Source organism: Brachypodium distachyon, chromosome 2 (genome assembly GCF_000005505.3).
Source record: "Brachypodium distachyon strain Bd21 chromosome 2, Brachypodium_distachyon_v3.0, whole genome shotgun sequence".
NCBI classification, from domain to species: Eukaryota; Viridiplantae; Streptophyta; class Magnoliopsida; order Poales; family Poaceae; genus Brachypodium; species Brachypodium distachyon.
This window is the reverse complement of record NC_016132.3, coordinates 20,480,367-20,496,174: the sequence shown is the minus strand read 5'-3', so window position 1 is coordinate 20,496,174 and position 15,808 is coordinate 20,480,367. Positions and strand designations below refer to the sequence as shown.

General features: G+C 47.4%; 1 non-coding gene across 1 annotated transcript; it reads right to left on the bottom strand.

The window, feature by feature from the left end:
• Positions 1-15,098: 15,098 nt before the first annotated feature.
• LOC112271236 lies at positions 15,099-15,204 on the bottom strand. Its single transcript, XR_002964228.1, has one exon. It is a non-coding gene; the product is annotated as a small nucleolar RNA R71 (small nucleolar RNA).
• Positions 15,205-15,808: the final 604 nt, after the last annotated feature.

The following is a 15,808-nucleotide window of genomic DNA, read 5'->3' as shown; positions in this document are numbered from 1 at the left end:
ACAAATATATCAAAAGCCGAACAACGCTATAAAGATCGGAAATAACACATCAAAAGAGAAATAACAGCACAATTCCAACAGCAAAATAAGTTCGAGTAGTCATTCACAAGTGATGTACGAGACGAGCTCGCTAACGAGCTTAATGAGCACTAACTGAGCGAGCCCGTTAAGATCGTTAAGCTTAAAGATCTGAAAAGAAAGTCCTGTTAACGAACCGAGCCCTTAACGAACTGAGTTAGCGAGCGTTCAATAAGATTGTCGAACTTCGATCTTTTTGTCCAGGCCTATTCATAACCGAGATTCAAGACGAGTCTCAACATTCTTATGATAAATTCCACCTCTCTATATGAGAGATAGCTTTTGAGTCATGATATTTGAGTCAGACTCTGTTACTGATGACGTACCTGTTGAAGGTGAAGAGCCGTTGGGTCAAACAATGTGACCGGATGCATAGTCTAGCCTGACAGCTAGGCGCACTGTTGGCGTGCGTTAGTGGGAAAACAATCACACTTCGCACAGTAAATAAGGCATAATGATTTCATTGATTCTTGCGCCCGAAACATGGGTGGCCGTTTCTGTTTTCACCGCTTCACTTCCCGATCGATGTGGGACATGTGGCCAAGATAAGGATCTTGCGGCCCGGATTCTTCGGCCGGATTCAGCCTATACAAAGAGGACGGTGAAAAGGGAATGCCTTTTACCCTTCTTCTTCCTTGAGAAATCAGTTCAAGCGCTAAAGCTCCCTGCTTCCATAGCCCAAAAACTCTTGCGAGTTCCTTCAATGACCAAGAATCCCACTGTTGGAGATATGCCCTAGAGGCAATCATGTGATGATGTTATTTTCTATGTATTCATGAGTTATTGTTATTGTCCTTGAACATCATCACTGATATGTATCAATAAATACGTGATTTGTTTGTGAGACTATGTATTCTATGATGTTGTTCTATTGGTCCCTGGTCATTGAGGTTATGCGGACACATAACCTAGACTAGCAATGTGAATCAGTATGATGACTATGTTTCACAAGTCATAGGGCAAAGTGTTGCCGACTGATAGCATGGACTCGACAATGAGATTGTTGAGTCGGACAGACCCGCACTGAGACACAACGAGATGATTGTCATTTGTTAGTCTCAAGTACGTTGTATATGCCAGTCCTAGACCTGAGGTCATCGCATGAGCTTGGGATGTGAATCGGCCTACTTAGGGGTTGCCAAACGCTACTCCATAACTGGGTGGTTATAAAGGTAGCTTTCGGGTTTGCTGAGAAGCATGCTGCGAGTCATGGTTGATCAAGATGGGATTTGCCCCTCCTATTCGGATTCGGAAAGCATGGCCATGCGACTTGGGTTAAGTGTTAACCCGTTCGGGAATCTGTATCACAGGAACGAGAAGAGAGTCGAGCTATCCACAAGGATGACAAGCACTCGCCTTGAGCTCGAGACACATATCGTGAGGCAAAAGGAATTTTGCATATGACAGATTGTATGGTTCGTCAATATACCTTGTGGTCACTCGGGAGTTGGCACGTGCTGCTAGGTGCCGCTACCAACTATCGACTTGAGTCGGTGCCAGTGGACGAGTAAGGTGTTACTCGGGCCCGCAGTCCGAGCTCGTAGTCGTGTCCGACTGACCGCGAACCTGAAGGGTCACACGCTTAAGGGGTGGGGACCGAGTTGGATTGGATCCAACTCGTATCGGACTTAGACTCCTAACGGGCCTCAAGTGTTGAGCCCACTAGGGACGTCTATATAAGTGGAGGAGACCAAGCCGGCTAGGGTTACACTAGTCCAGACGCGAGTTATACTCGGCCGTCACACCTTCACGCCCAAAACCTTGTGACCGGATCTAGCAGTGTGCCGCACGGAGTTCCTCCCTGTACATGTGGATACCTCGGAGGCGTTGCACCTGCGGCGCTTGGACGAACTGCTCGTGGGATCGGCGAGGAGGAGCAGGCCGAACGACTACTCGGGAACGACTACTCGCATCGACACGCATCATCGACTCTACTTCCGCTACGGGTCTGCGCGTCTAGTGGTAATCTCGTGATCCATTATCTACAGCATTGATCCGGGCGGAATCGGTAGAATTATTATTTTGTGCTAGCGTAGCCTACCGCGTTCCCCAACACCCACACCATCCGGAGATGGGCAAGACCAAAACCGTGGGTTCTAAGATCGATGCCGGCAAAGGAGATGCCGGCAAGGGAGTCGTTCCCTGGCCCGTGGTGGCCGACAACCGCATCAAGATCCTGTAACTCCAGGACGAGGGATTGCTGCCGGGAGGTCCTGACGGGTTCGCTTCCCGGCAAAGGAGGAGTACCCGCGACCGTTGCTAGGTGAGCGGGTTGTCTTCCTCGATTATGTGCTGTGAGGGCTTTCTTTTCCTCTTCATGCCTTTTTCCATGCTATGTTGCTAGCCTATGGGATGCAGCTTCACGATCTGCCCCCCCAATTCTTATTTGCACGTTGCGTGCTTCATCACGCTGTGCGAATGCTTCTTGGGGATGAGCCCTCATTGGGGGCTCTGGAAGCGGATCTTTATGATCAAAGGCCAGAAGCCGGACGCCGTTGGGAGCGTCAACTTCTAGGTACGATCCGACTCTAAATACTTCTCCCTCTAGCACGCGAATCTGTGCAAGGCTGGAGGTCGAAGTGGTTCTACGTCCGATCTGACGCCTCGGGTGCCGATCCAAGTCTTCCTACCTTCTCAATCAAGAAGAAGACAAAAAAGACGGTGGCATGGAGCCACTAGCTGACACCCGTAGAGGAGTCTGAGGCGACTCCCTTGATGGCTAAGATGCACTCCCTTATGGGACAGGGGTTGACAGGTGTTCACCTGATAGCTCTGTTCCTCAGGATGAGGATCCAGCCGCTGCAGGCTCGCGTTCACCCGATGTGGTCCTTCGAAGGACCCGGGGATCCCACTCAGGTGAACGCGGAAAAACTATCTTTGAACGAACTGGAGTCGCGGGTGCGAAGGTTGACGACCCTAACTGACGCGACTCTGGGCAAGATCGACTCGCTAGTAGTCCCTTATGGCCCTGACAGGCCGAGGGAAGAGGTAATTTATATTTCTGCCGTTGTGAGCTTGTATTTGTAAGCTACTAATCCGCTTGCTGGTTGTAGGAACTCGAAGATCCCTTGAGTCAACTTCCTCCTATAGGGGAGGAGGAGCTGGCTGACGAGTCCTCGGAGTCGCCGGAGCAGGCTAGCGACTCCGAGACTGAAGAGGTCGCCCTGGAGACGGGGAGGAAGCACAGCAGGGAGTCGAACCCTAAGTCTGATGATCAGACGACGGGTGTCGAGGGTCCACCCGCTGCGCCCTCGTCTCCTCGTCCTGCAGCCAAAAAGACCAAGACATGCGTACCAGCGCCTGTTCGCCGATTTGGCCTTCTTGGCCGAGTCACCCAGACCAGGTAGGTGATTCTTCAGGTAGTAACTCTTCAAGTAGTGCAATCTGAATACTGAACTTGAAGTTTTTCTTGGCCAGCTCTGTGGTCTCGGGTGACCAACCAACGACCCAGGCTATTGAGCCCACTGGGTCGGACCCGAAAGCTTCGGGTCCCTCAATCGTCGTTGAGACGTTTGAGCCTCAGGTAACGATGCCTGAGGCGCCTTCTCCAATGAGTGGGGAGCGTCAATCCCAAAGGTTACCCCACTCGTCGACTGCACGGAGCCGAAACGGCTCCCTCAACTTCGGCTTGTCACGTAAGTTTTGAGTTCTTTTTGTCAAGTAAACTTCTTTTGTCGAAGAATTTTACTCTCCCTGTGGGAGTATGAGCCAGATGCTGACGTAATCACTGTTGCAGCCGATCGATCATCCGCTCCATAACGGAGTTTGTTGATTGCCATGATGCGGTGACGACTGAGCGAGATCAGCTTCGCCAAGATTTGGAGCGAAGCCAGCAAGAGCTGAGGTCTGCTCAAGGTAACGCTTCCAGCTTTGTCTTTCCTTGAGTTGAAAAAACTATTGTGTCTTACTGTTTGTCGTCTAGATCTCCTTTCTCAGGCTAACTCCCTCAAAGATGCCACCGAGCTTCAATCCAAGAGGTTGGAGAAGAAGCTTGCTGATCTGGCCAGGGAGTCGTCAGAGAAGCTGGAGGCTGAAAAATGCCTCACCCAAGAAGCTTCGGGCGCCCTTCTCATCAAGGAGGCCGAGAAGGAGAAGGATAGAGCCATCCGACTCCAAGGAGTCATTGGTCCCCTCGCAGGTAAGAATATCGTAGTTGAATCCACTCATTTGGATACATTGCTAATGCTTTGGCTCTTTTGCAGGCCTGCTTTCCTTGTTTGGTCTCCTGCCTTCGAGTGAAAGTTCACTCGACAGGGTGATCGACACTGTGGCAAGCGTCTTCTCTGGAGCGGCGACTGGAGTCCAGGGAGCTTCCAGGGTGCTCACTAGTTTGTTCGAGAAGATGTTTCCTGACGAGCCGGTGCCTGAGTCGCTAGGAAAACTCGTAGAGTTTTTCAGCGCTCACCCGGATCCTCTGGATGAGTTTAGCCGGGTTCAGACCAACTCCGGTGCGGAGTCGACGTTCGTGTTAGCGTTAGCACACGGCGTCTGTGAGGACGTGCTGCGGAAGGTGTCCTCGGGCCCTCTCTTGTTACCCAGCGGGGAGGAGGTGGCTTTGACGCCATACTTCTAGCTCGGGGAAGAACTGGCGGCCCAGCTGTAGGATCAGCTGGGGAGCATGGCCTCTGAGGGAGAGGGGGCTCCACCATCGTCGACTCCTGCGCTGAGCCAGGAGGTGGGCCAAGCTTGAGGCCTAGACTTCTTTAGGCTTTCTCCTGTCCTCTTTGTAATTTTCCTTCTTTTTTTGTATCGTTCTTGCTCGAATGTGAGCATTATTAATAAAGAGACATCCTTGTTCCTTTGCGCTGATATGAGTCGGACTCCTTGCTTTTAGTTAGGACTCATGTCTTTGAATCCTTTTTGGTACTAAAAAGGGGTATTTCTCTTCTGCAGCGGCAGAGCAGCGGCAGAAAGAGCCTGCGACTTCGAGAGTTGAGGTAGGCACAGAGGGGGTTGTGACACCTGAGTCGAATATCGCGAGTGCCGCGGTTTCGGCTGAGATGCTTCCTTCGAAAACTGCGGAGTCAACGGCTCCAAAGGAGGTTCCTTCTCTAGACAAGACTCGAAGCGAACTAGAGTTCCTTCATCGGCGCCTCCAAGAAGCCGAAACCCGAGCCAAAAACTCGACGATGGTGAGTCGGAGAGCCGTGAGCGAGTTGCAGATTGCCAAGACCAAGTTGGAGGTGGCCGCCGCCCGGGAAGAGTTTATCTTCGAGGAGCTTTGCGGGCTGAGTTCTCAGCTTCAATGCGAGCCGCTGTCTCCTTTTTGCTTCGATCTTCTTCTTTCCGGCTTATGCTTTAGAAACATGAGTTGTTTGCAGATGTGCAGGCCGACCCACGAGCCGAGCAGGATCGGGTAAACAGTGCCCTGAATGCTCGTCAGACGATCGATCAATCATCGTTCTGGTCTGATCGAGCGAGGGGTCATGACCTGATGCTTTTGCGAGACCGCATAGACCAGAATAAAAGCTTCTTCAACTCCCACTTAGAGACTCCTAAGGCGATTCATTAGGCATTCTAGCCCTTGGAGGAGGTGCCCCAAGAGCTGAGCAAGCTGACCCGAAAGCTTGGGCAAGATAGCGTCTTTCGGGAGCTGATGTACCGTAAGCTGGTCTGGGGGGCAAAGATAGCCCTGGCGTTTGTGCGGGTCCAGTACCCTCGACTCGATCTCAGCCGAATATCGGAGCTTCCTGGTGACCCAGGCGATGAAATCGATCTGCGACCTCATTTCAATGCTGATTACGAGCAGGCGGCGAGAATCATCGGCTGGCGTTACTGGAAGGAAGAAGATCTTATAGCGCGGCAACGTCGACCGCCGAGTCCTCAGTTAATGGCAGTAGTATAGATTATACCAGGTGCGCGACCAGCACTCTCGGTGGGAGTAGCCCCCGAGTCTGGTGACGACTGTTTGTAGTGGTGACCGGACTCAAGTTATGTACTCAAAGATTGTATCTTGACCAGGGGTCGTTCTTGTAGACAGAGCTTTTTTGTATTATAATTGAATCTGAATGTGAATTTCATCTTGGAGACTCCTGGTGGGAGTGATGCTGAGATCCTTTATCCTCCCTTGAATCTGAAAAGTGCAGGAACGCGAGTGGTGTTTATCGGGTGCGCGACCAGCGCTCCCGCTGGGAGTAGCCCCCGGGTCCGTGGTCGACTACGAGTAGTCGAGCGTGGACCCAAGTGAGCTTTATTTGCATGGGTAGTACTTTGTTTACTTGCTAGCTGGACGCAGCTTCGTAGTGTCATGTGCTTCCAAGACAAGTATTAGAGTCAATTGGACGCAGCCGCCGAGTGTCAGGTGCGTCCAAGACATGTATTAGGGTCGATTGGACGCAGCCCCCGAGCGTCGGGTGCATCCAAGACATGAATGAGAGTCAATTGGATGTAGCCCCCGAGTGTCGGGTTCGTCCAATACATGGATTAGAGTCGATTGGACGCAGCCCCCGAGTGTCGGGTGCGTCCAAGACATGCATTAGAGTCGATTGGACGCAGCCCCCGAGTGTCGGGTGCGTCCAAGACATGCATTAGAGTCGATTGGATGCTACCCCCGAGTGTCGGGTATGTCTAAGACAGGTATTCCTTCGGTCCATACTTTTGAATGGACCAGAGCTGTGAATCGAGCGTTGTTTGGCTTGCGGTAAAATGTTACGGCAAGCTTGGGCGGAGCCACCAAGTAGGTAACGAGCCCACAAATTAAATGAAAGATCTCTATGTAGAGAATTATTGAAAACTTTATTGAGTACCGGAGTACATGAGTGAAACTAAAACAATTGTGACCTAAAGATGCTAATAAAAGTTGTAGGGGAAAAGCAGGGGAAGAAAACGCTGGAAAAGATTTTAAGCGTATAATCGTCGTAGTTGTGCGACGTTCCAAGGCCTGTTGTATGTGACTCCCGTCTTCTTGTCTTTGAGATAGTAAGCGCCTCCCGGAATCACCTTGGTGACCACACGTATGGTCCCTCCCAAGGCGATTGGAGCTTGTGATGACCCTTTTGCTTGAGTCGTAGTACGAGGTCACCTTCGACGAATGAGTGGGTGCGCAACCGTCGGCTGTGGTAGTTACGCATGCTTTGTTGATAGACGTCTGCTCGTGCGAGCGCAACGTCGCGAGCTTCGTCGACTGCATCAAGTGCGTCTTCCATTGGCATGCCAACTTCCGGTCCAGAGTACGCCGTAACTCTAGGAGCGTTGAACCGGACGTCGGTTGGTAGCACTACTTCGGCTCCGTATACCATGAAGAACGGTGTGAACTTGGTACAACCGTTTGGAGTTGTCCGCAGGCTCCATAGTACGGAGGGCAGTTCTTCGACCCATGCCGCTGCACGATGCAGGGGAGTCATGAGTCGTTTTTTTTATGCCGACCGTGAACAGGCCGTTCGCCTTTTCAACCTGCCCGTTAGTCTGTGGATGCGCAACTGCTGCATAATTGAGGTGGATTCCCATCTGTTCGCAAAAGTCCTGGAACTCGTTAGAAAGGTAGTTCGACCCGTTGTCGTGTAACATCCCAAACTTTTCCAAATTTTGGAATGTTAAATAAAATAATTGTTTAAATAAAATATTGGATTTGGAGATATGTTGGTCGTGATATTCTGAAGGATTTTGAATTTTTAGGACTTATTTAGAATTTTCTACACCATGTTTGAATATTCAACAAAAGAGTGGATTAATATGACTATCCAAATTACACAACATGGTCGGGAGATTTATATAAGTTGAAAGTATTTTACTTCGACCAATTTGCATCTTATGATTTTATCTGGATCATTCTTTGAATCTGAATAAATCCTATTTTAGTGTGGAAGAATTTAGAAACATCCTAAATTTCCAATTCACATGCCATGACCATTTGAGAGCATCGTTGGAATATTTGAATCAATTGGAAATGCTTTCCAATATTTATTGAAATGATAAAGAAAGAAAATAATATGACTTTCCCAATTATAAAGTTGAAAAACATCTCTAGCGGTCTAGTTGTGTTTAGTTGGTGTTTCAAATCAATTTGAGGGTTCATTTGACAATTGAAATATTGATTGAGTTTTATTTGGTGTTTATTAAAATTTCAAAACCATTTATAAACATTATTTTGGTTAGAAACTATTTTGACTAAAACCATATTGGATATTTTGATTTACTGAAATTATCTTGGATTGCCTGGAGTTCATATGGTATTTGTGAATGCCATATTTGAATTCCTAATTATTTTTGTAATTAGGAAAAGGTTAGAGAAACCCAAACCCACGCCTGGGCCGAAGCCCATTTTCCTCCTGGCAGCAGCCCACCTCCCTCTGTTCTCCTTTTCATTTTCCACCTGGGCCTCATCCTTTCTCCTTGGCCCAGCCGCACTCACTCTCCCTCTGGCCCAACTCCCCCCGAGCGCCCCAGCCCAGCGACGCCTCCCTTCGTCTTCCTCCGTTCATTCCTGAACACAGCACGCACGCACCTTCTGCCATGAAAACCACCATCGAATCCCCTCCAAACGACGGTTTCTCTCCGAATTAAGACATGGAAGTTAATACATGTCTCTCCACGAACCGATTCCGTGAATGTATCATCAGTTTCGACCCTTTATTGCCATGTGAAACCGACGCGCACCGAATGCCGGTCCTCGGCATCCACCCGTCGATCTCCCTCCTCGGCCTATAAAAGGAGACCCCTACCGCGTCACACTGTGTGCCTGCCCATCCTCCCTGACTCTCCTGTTGAAAGTTTTGTCTATAAATCCCTGTACATCCCGTGCCATGGCCGTCTTCCTCTGCCGTCCGTCGCCTTCACTGTTGAAGGTGAGCTCGCTCCGAAGCTCCGTTTCTCGATTCCTTGGACCGGGAGACTCTTGTAATTCCCCTGTGTATCTTTGACAAGGCTGTGCGAGCCATGGAGTCCTTTGGACGCATTTTCCCTGACGCCATGCCGGAACCACGGTCGGAGCTCCGCCCGTCGTAGCCGTCTGGAGACGCCCCGAAGACTGGAACCGACTCCCTGGACTGGAATTCACCGTGACCTCCCGGATTTCTTCAACGACATCATCGACTCCTCCGACGACTCCCTCGCCGTGTCCTTCAACTCCGGCAAACTCCTATGTCTCCGGTGAGAACTCTCAGCGGCAGCAGCAGTATTGACTAGCCAAATTCCGTAGCTTGAATCTTTTGAACCGTAGGTCCTGTTTAGCCAATTATTTCTGTATGCTGTTTAACACATCAAGCTCTACAACTTAGATCGCGTTTTGCACATGATCACATTCATCCTCCCTAGCGCATCCTCTCTGGAAAAGTCTATCCACAGTACCTTTGTATTGATTAGGTATCTTCCAGAACCTTTATCTTGTGAACCAGAGCTCCAAATTAGATGAATCCAGTGGGGTTTTGAAGAAATCGTTACCCTCTACATTTCAACTAATTAGGTCTCTGTCGATTAGATCCAACTTCACCAGAAGATATTCATTTGAAGGTACCTACTATATTCTGTAAGTTCCTCCCAAGCCATGTTCATCTGTCCTTGGCTACTGCACCTTTGATCCGTTTGAGATGATTCCAAATGGGATTGGCATCACCAAGATAGTACTGTACTGTAGCATAGTTTCCATTTTCTGTTCATCCATTGTTCACAATTCCCAACACAATAGGGAATTACATCATTAGAAATTTGTATTCCCAGCCCACTGTTTTGGAGTAGCTGTCTTTCGTAAGTCAGTCAATTCTGCCCGTACCTCCTTTTAGTGTGCCACTTACTGTAGACCGTAGAGTATATCAAGTTCCACAGGCTAGTCCACTTCATGCACATTTACCGACACAACCCCATCAGTGCATGATCAACCATACTTGATATCTGTTAACACTATCACAATGATTAGCCATTTTCCAAATCCCACATCTTTTGATCCACAGATCCAAATTGGATTATTCTTGTTTTTTTTACGAAGCTTGCACCACACTATACAATTCAGATTAATTTCCACATCTTTTCTTGTTCATATACAATATCCTTTCATCCGTAGAATATTGTATCTGTTATAAACCAATGACTTGACCATTTCAACTCCTTTTGAAACCACATCTTTTCCTGCTTGTTAGGTCTAAACCAAGGATTAGCCTAACAGTTCATATACACTGTTTAGGTACTCTGTTAATTACTGTTAATATATTTGCTTATTGGATTTTTATTTGGAGTTACCGAACGATGTATTCATTTAGTTATTCGTTCTTCACGGTAGATTATTCGGAGTGCGATTGTCCTGGTTACCATGAAGAAGTTGATCTACACTAAGGCCAAGGCAAGTTACACTTTTGATCATCTAAAATCCTATATTTTTGGCATATGCTACTTTGCTTTATAAACTATAAGAATGCACTTGTAGGATTAATTATCTATGAGCCAGTATGTTTTGGAGAAGTATTTGTGAAATAAAACAAAAAATGTTTTAACTGGACGGAGTGGAATGTCAGTGGCCAGTGATTGGTTGTCTACAAGGGCAGCATCCAGTGATTGGCTCTGCAGATGCTCAGGATTTCTACAAGGGCAGCATCCATTTATTGTCTCTGCAGATGCTCAGGATTTCTGTGGGGACCGCCGTTCAGTACCAAAAAGTTCAAGTCTTTCCATGCACCCAAAGGCTTACCGTACAACCACTTGCTATTATGGGCTCTGGCTTAGTTGAATAGCTAGCGAGAAACCCTTGCTTTGGTACCGTCATCCGGAAAGGGGCCAATGTGTCCATTGGGGGCGGGCGGTGCTAGGACTAGTGAAAGACTTCGTCACAATCTTTACCTGATGCACACGCTTGTCATCAGGCAACACCTTGGACTGATTGTGTCAACTGGGGAAAGTGTACAAACCTCTCGAGAGTGTCGATCTAATCGATTAGCCATGCCTCTGGTTACGAGCGAATTTTGAGCTACTAAGTCTGGATATGAGGAGATCTTCTAGTTTTGTTTTCAAAATCCTAAAAACTGTTTTGACCAGATGGAGCGGAATCCAGGTCACCGAAAGAAAGGGATGCTATGTGAGGGTCAGCAGTATGACCCAGATTGCATAGCTAGGTTAGTGGGACAGTATCCACAGATGACCATAACTATATTTCAAAACTATGTTCCATAAAATGTAGAAGTAGAGTTTACAAAGGAAAAAAGTATTACGAGTACTTCAAAAATCCAAACACGATGTTTTTGCAAAATAAACCTTAGAAGCCTAACTAGGAACTATCCTTAAGCATATATTTGCATTGCTCCTAACATTGCAGGTGTAACTTGCAAGTACATTCAATGTACTGACCTGCACGTGTCATGTGCAGATGTCGACGTATGAAGAAAGGTTACGCAGGGTCGTGGGTCTATACTCAACAAGCCTGTGGCGTTGATGGACTCATCGGTGTTCTATTTGCTTTTCCACCGTGTAATTAATACTCTGAATTTTGTTATCTTATTCGATGAAATAAAGAATATGTGTTGTGATATACATCTTGGAACTGTGTGTACTAGCTATTGATCCAAGGAATAGTACAGAATGCACAGAGATTCGGATCCTTACGGGTCTGGGTCGCCACATGTCGGTGATAATGCTCTGAGGGAGTCCGAAGCGGAATACGATGGAGCGAATGAATGCGACGGAAGTCGTTCCGTGGCGTTTGTGATGGGCATTGACGTGGTTATAACTAACCACGTACTCGACTCGAGTATACCTGTACAGCCCAGCTGGGGGCCCACAAGACCGACTCCAGGAGTCTACATGCCAAATCTTGCGACTCAAGACAAGGAAGGTTAATTAGAGTATATCTCTCCATTGTAACCGACTTGGAATCTACCTGAGACCCGAGTTCCTGCATATATAAAGGACCAGGAGGGGGAGCCAAGGCACCCCCCAAGCTTAGATACAAGTCTCCTGGACGCACTCGATGACTCGGTGCGTCTAGACTTTGCGGCACCCCATTGTAATCGACTCAGCAATACATATCCGACAAGCAGGACGTAGGGGTATTACCTCATCGAGGGCCCTGAACCTGGGTAAGTCGTGTCCCCTGTGTCCTTGTTAGCCGACGAGTTCGCCAACACACACTCCTCTTTCGTTGATACAAGTCCATCAATATGGACATTGTCGAAGTTACATCTTCGTCATTGGCACCGTTTGTGGGAAAGAAGTGGTTGGAAACACGAGCTTGGGGGTTTCAGGTTCTTCAAACCCGGTGTCGACTCAGGCGGAGTCGATGACTTTGGGTCCTTTCACTTTACCGCTCACCCTCCCGCCAGCCGTGCGGTGTTCAGCGCGCTTGATACTGGCATGGATCTTGTATTCGGGGAATTCCATCTCCGAGCCGACGGAACTGGAATCCTTCGACTACCAGGTCTAACGGTTCCAACTCGGGAGAAGACGCTTCTTCTTTCACCTTCAGGTAGGATCCCGCTGACGTATCTCGTGAAAACACTCGGAAGGCAGGACTCCCCCGAGACTCCCTCCGGGATCGGAGCCAATTCGCCTTGTCACGCAGAAAGCCCCGCCCCAAGCGATGCTGGCGACTGCCTAGAACAAGAAGGCTGCCATGACAGCAGCGATTCTGCGCCCGAGTGCGCCATCGCCCAAATCTTCATGACAAATCCTATCACCTCAACTTCTTCAACTACGGATACGATTGATACACTGGAGCTTCGTGTATCAAGAAAAACTTGACCACCCTTCCTCATAAGGATGGCGAGTCACATTGTGATCGCCGAGTGCCTGACTCAGGTCAAAACAAGCAAAACCCTCACAGAAGGAGTCAATCTCCTCATCGAGCCGATAGCCGCCTGGCCGGCCACAGAGAGGACTCTCCTGATTCGGACCACGAAGCATGTGGAGAGCCATGCTTCAGTCGTTGGATTCGCCGAACGATGCCATGAAATTTCAAGCCACCTTCTGACTTAGTCAAATATGACGGAACTCAGGAGCCCAGAACCTGGTTGGAGGACTACCTCACCGGGGTTCGGTGCCAAGGTGGAACTCGAACCACCGCTATGCAGTATCTTCAACTACAGCTCAGGGGTCCGGCTCGCACTTGGTTAAACAGCTTGCGTGACGGCGAGCTCACTTCGTGGGATGAGCTGGTACAAGCTTTCACACAGAATTTCAAAGCCACGTATAAACGACCAGTCTCTCTCAAGCAACTCCGGTCGTGTGTTCAGTACGAGGGAGAGTCTATCCGCTCCTTGATAAGTGTGTTATATATAGTTTTTTTTCAGGCTTTGTTGTCTGCATTTGGTTCAGATCTCTGTCAAAATCAATGCATTTAATCCATAATTTAGTAAGAAAAAGTTGTAAATCTCTCCTGCACAACTTTTACAGGCTGCTGTTTTTCTTTTGCAGTTAGGGTGCGAAAAGGCATCTAATTCTTCAATTTGGACCTTAGCTACTAGGAAGAAACTTTATCACGTGAGAGTTGCAGAAAAAGGAGAAGAAAAAGCAAGTTAAGGGATCAAAGTGCAGAGAGAAAGTGACAGTTTCAGGATCTTCTTGGAGAGAAAGGAGAAAAGCCGCAGGGGGAAAATGAAAAAAATGGCCATGCCATGCTGCAGCCAGGCCACCATCGCAGGACTTAGGGGGCACTTCTGTACAGAGGGGGGTTATATTCTCTATCGAGAGGGGCTGGAAAAGAAAAAAAGGGAGGAAAGAAAAGAAGAGAAGGGAGGAAAGGAAAACGATGGAGATGGAGATGGATCTGCACCCTCGCTTAACCTAGCTGTGACACCGTCACCAAGATCACCGGAGCACTGAACAAGAATTCTTCCTTCGTCTCCATCCTCTGCTGTCCCTGCTCCAAGCCGAACCATCCACTTCCGTCAAGCATGCAGGAGTTCTCTGTAATGGTCTTCTAGTCTCTCCCTTTCTTGATCTTTACTGCTGCTGATTTGTACCTGCAAAACGAGAGACAAACTTGTTTCTTTTCCTCTGTTTCCCTATGAGTATGCTTGCCACAGATTGAGCCTTTCTTTTGTTGAGAAATTAGTGTACTTTTCTCTATTTGTTCAGAGTTAGTTGTTCCTTTTGTTCTCTGCTTGATTTTTCTTGTGATGTAAGAAACCCCCGAAAAACACAAAAATATAGTTGTTACTTAATTATTCTGTGAAATCCTTCCTTCTCTCATATGTGCTTCTCCCTTGATCTTGAGTGTTTTGCTTGTGTTTTGTCTAGATTCAGTCCCTGTTGCTGTAAGCAAACTACATAACAAGCTCTTGAATTGTTATCTTTTAGCTAGATCAGTGAAGTCTTTTTTATTAATTCCTCTTTAATCTGTTTGTCTAGCAGTTAGAAACTAGTTAACTGTTTGTAATTAGTTCTCTGTGAGAGAACACGACAACACTACTTTCTACATTCTGTCAAAATGGCGCCATTGCCGGGGAACTAATATTAACGGTTGCTAGAAGTATTTCAGACTAGATTTGTTCTTTAGTCAATAGTTTGGCTAGCCTGCTTTAGTGGAATTCGCTTCGGCTTATTAAGGGAACTAACCGATTAATCATTGAGTAATTTTGAGTGTGTGCAGGAAATTGCTAAGTATATTTGCAGGATAATTGAATGAATGCGTGAAAAACTTAGTTTTGATCTGTTACCAATTGACCCAGAAATTGAGAAGACTTTGAAGCAAATTAGAAAAGAAGCAAGAGAAGCCAAGAGGAAGGCAATGGGAGAACAACCAATTCTCATGGATTTATGGATTCCACCAAATATGGGGACTGCAGCCGCAGCTACTCAACCTGTGATACAAGCAAACAATTTTGAGTTGAAGCCCGCATTGATCACCATGGTGCAGCATTCTCAGTTTGGTGGTTCGGCTTTAGAAGATCCACATGCGCATATAAGAACTTTTCTCGAGTACTGCAATACCCTCAAGTGCAATGGAGTGACTCCTGATGCGATAAGGCTCTCATTGTTCCCATTCTCGGTCAGAGATGCTGCAAAATTTTGGTTTCACTCATTGCCCCACCATATGAAAGATACTTGGGAACATCTGTTGCAGGCATTCTTAGAGAGGTATTTTCCACCAACCAAAGCAGCCGAGTATAGAGACAAGATAACAAGATTTATGCAGTATCAAGGTGAAAGTTTGCATGATGCATGGCAGAGGTATCAAGCTCTCATAAGGATGTGTCCTAATCATGGACTAGAGAAGTGGTTGATTCTACGGACCTTTTACAAAGGCTTATCTCAACAAACCAGAGCATTAGTAGATTCTGCCGCTGGTGGAGGTATCATGAACAAGACTTTAGATGAAGCAATTGAGTTGATTGAGGGAATGGCATCTCATCATTATCAATGGTCAAGTGATCGAACAGTTCGACCTCAGCACCCTAGTATTTTGCAGTTAAACCAAGCTGATGCTATAGCTGCGCAGGTTGACATCTTGAATAAGCAAATGGCTCAAATCATGTCATGAGCTGGTACATCTGTTGTCTCATCTGTTCAAACTTTCACAAGCTTGCCAAATTTGTGGATTGCCAGGGCATCTTCCGGCCAATTGTCCTTACTCTCCAACCACAGAGTCATCTGTTTCAGAGGTCAATTATGCTTAGAATCAAGGCCCATATTCTCAGAGTTATAACCCATCATGGAAAAATCATCCAAACCTGTCCTACAAAGGAAATCAGAATGTACAATCATACCCTTCTCAAACTACAAATTCAGGGTTTAGGCCTCATTATCATGAACAACAGCAGCAGCATGGTGGGCAACTACAGCAAAATATGCAAGGGAGCTCAACTTCAGGAAT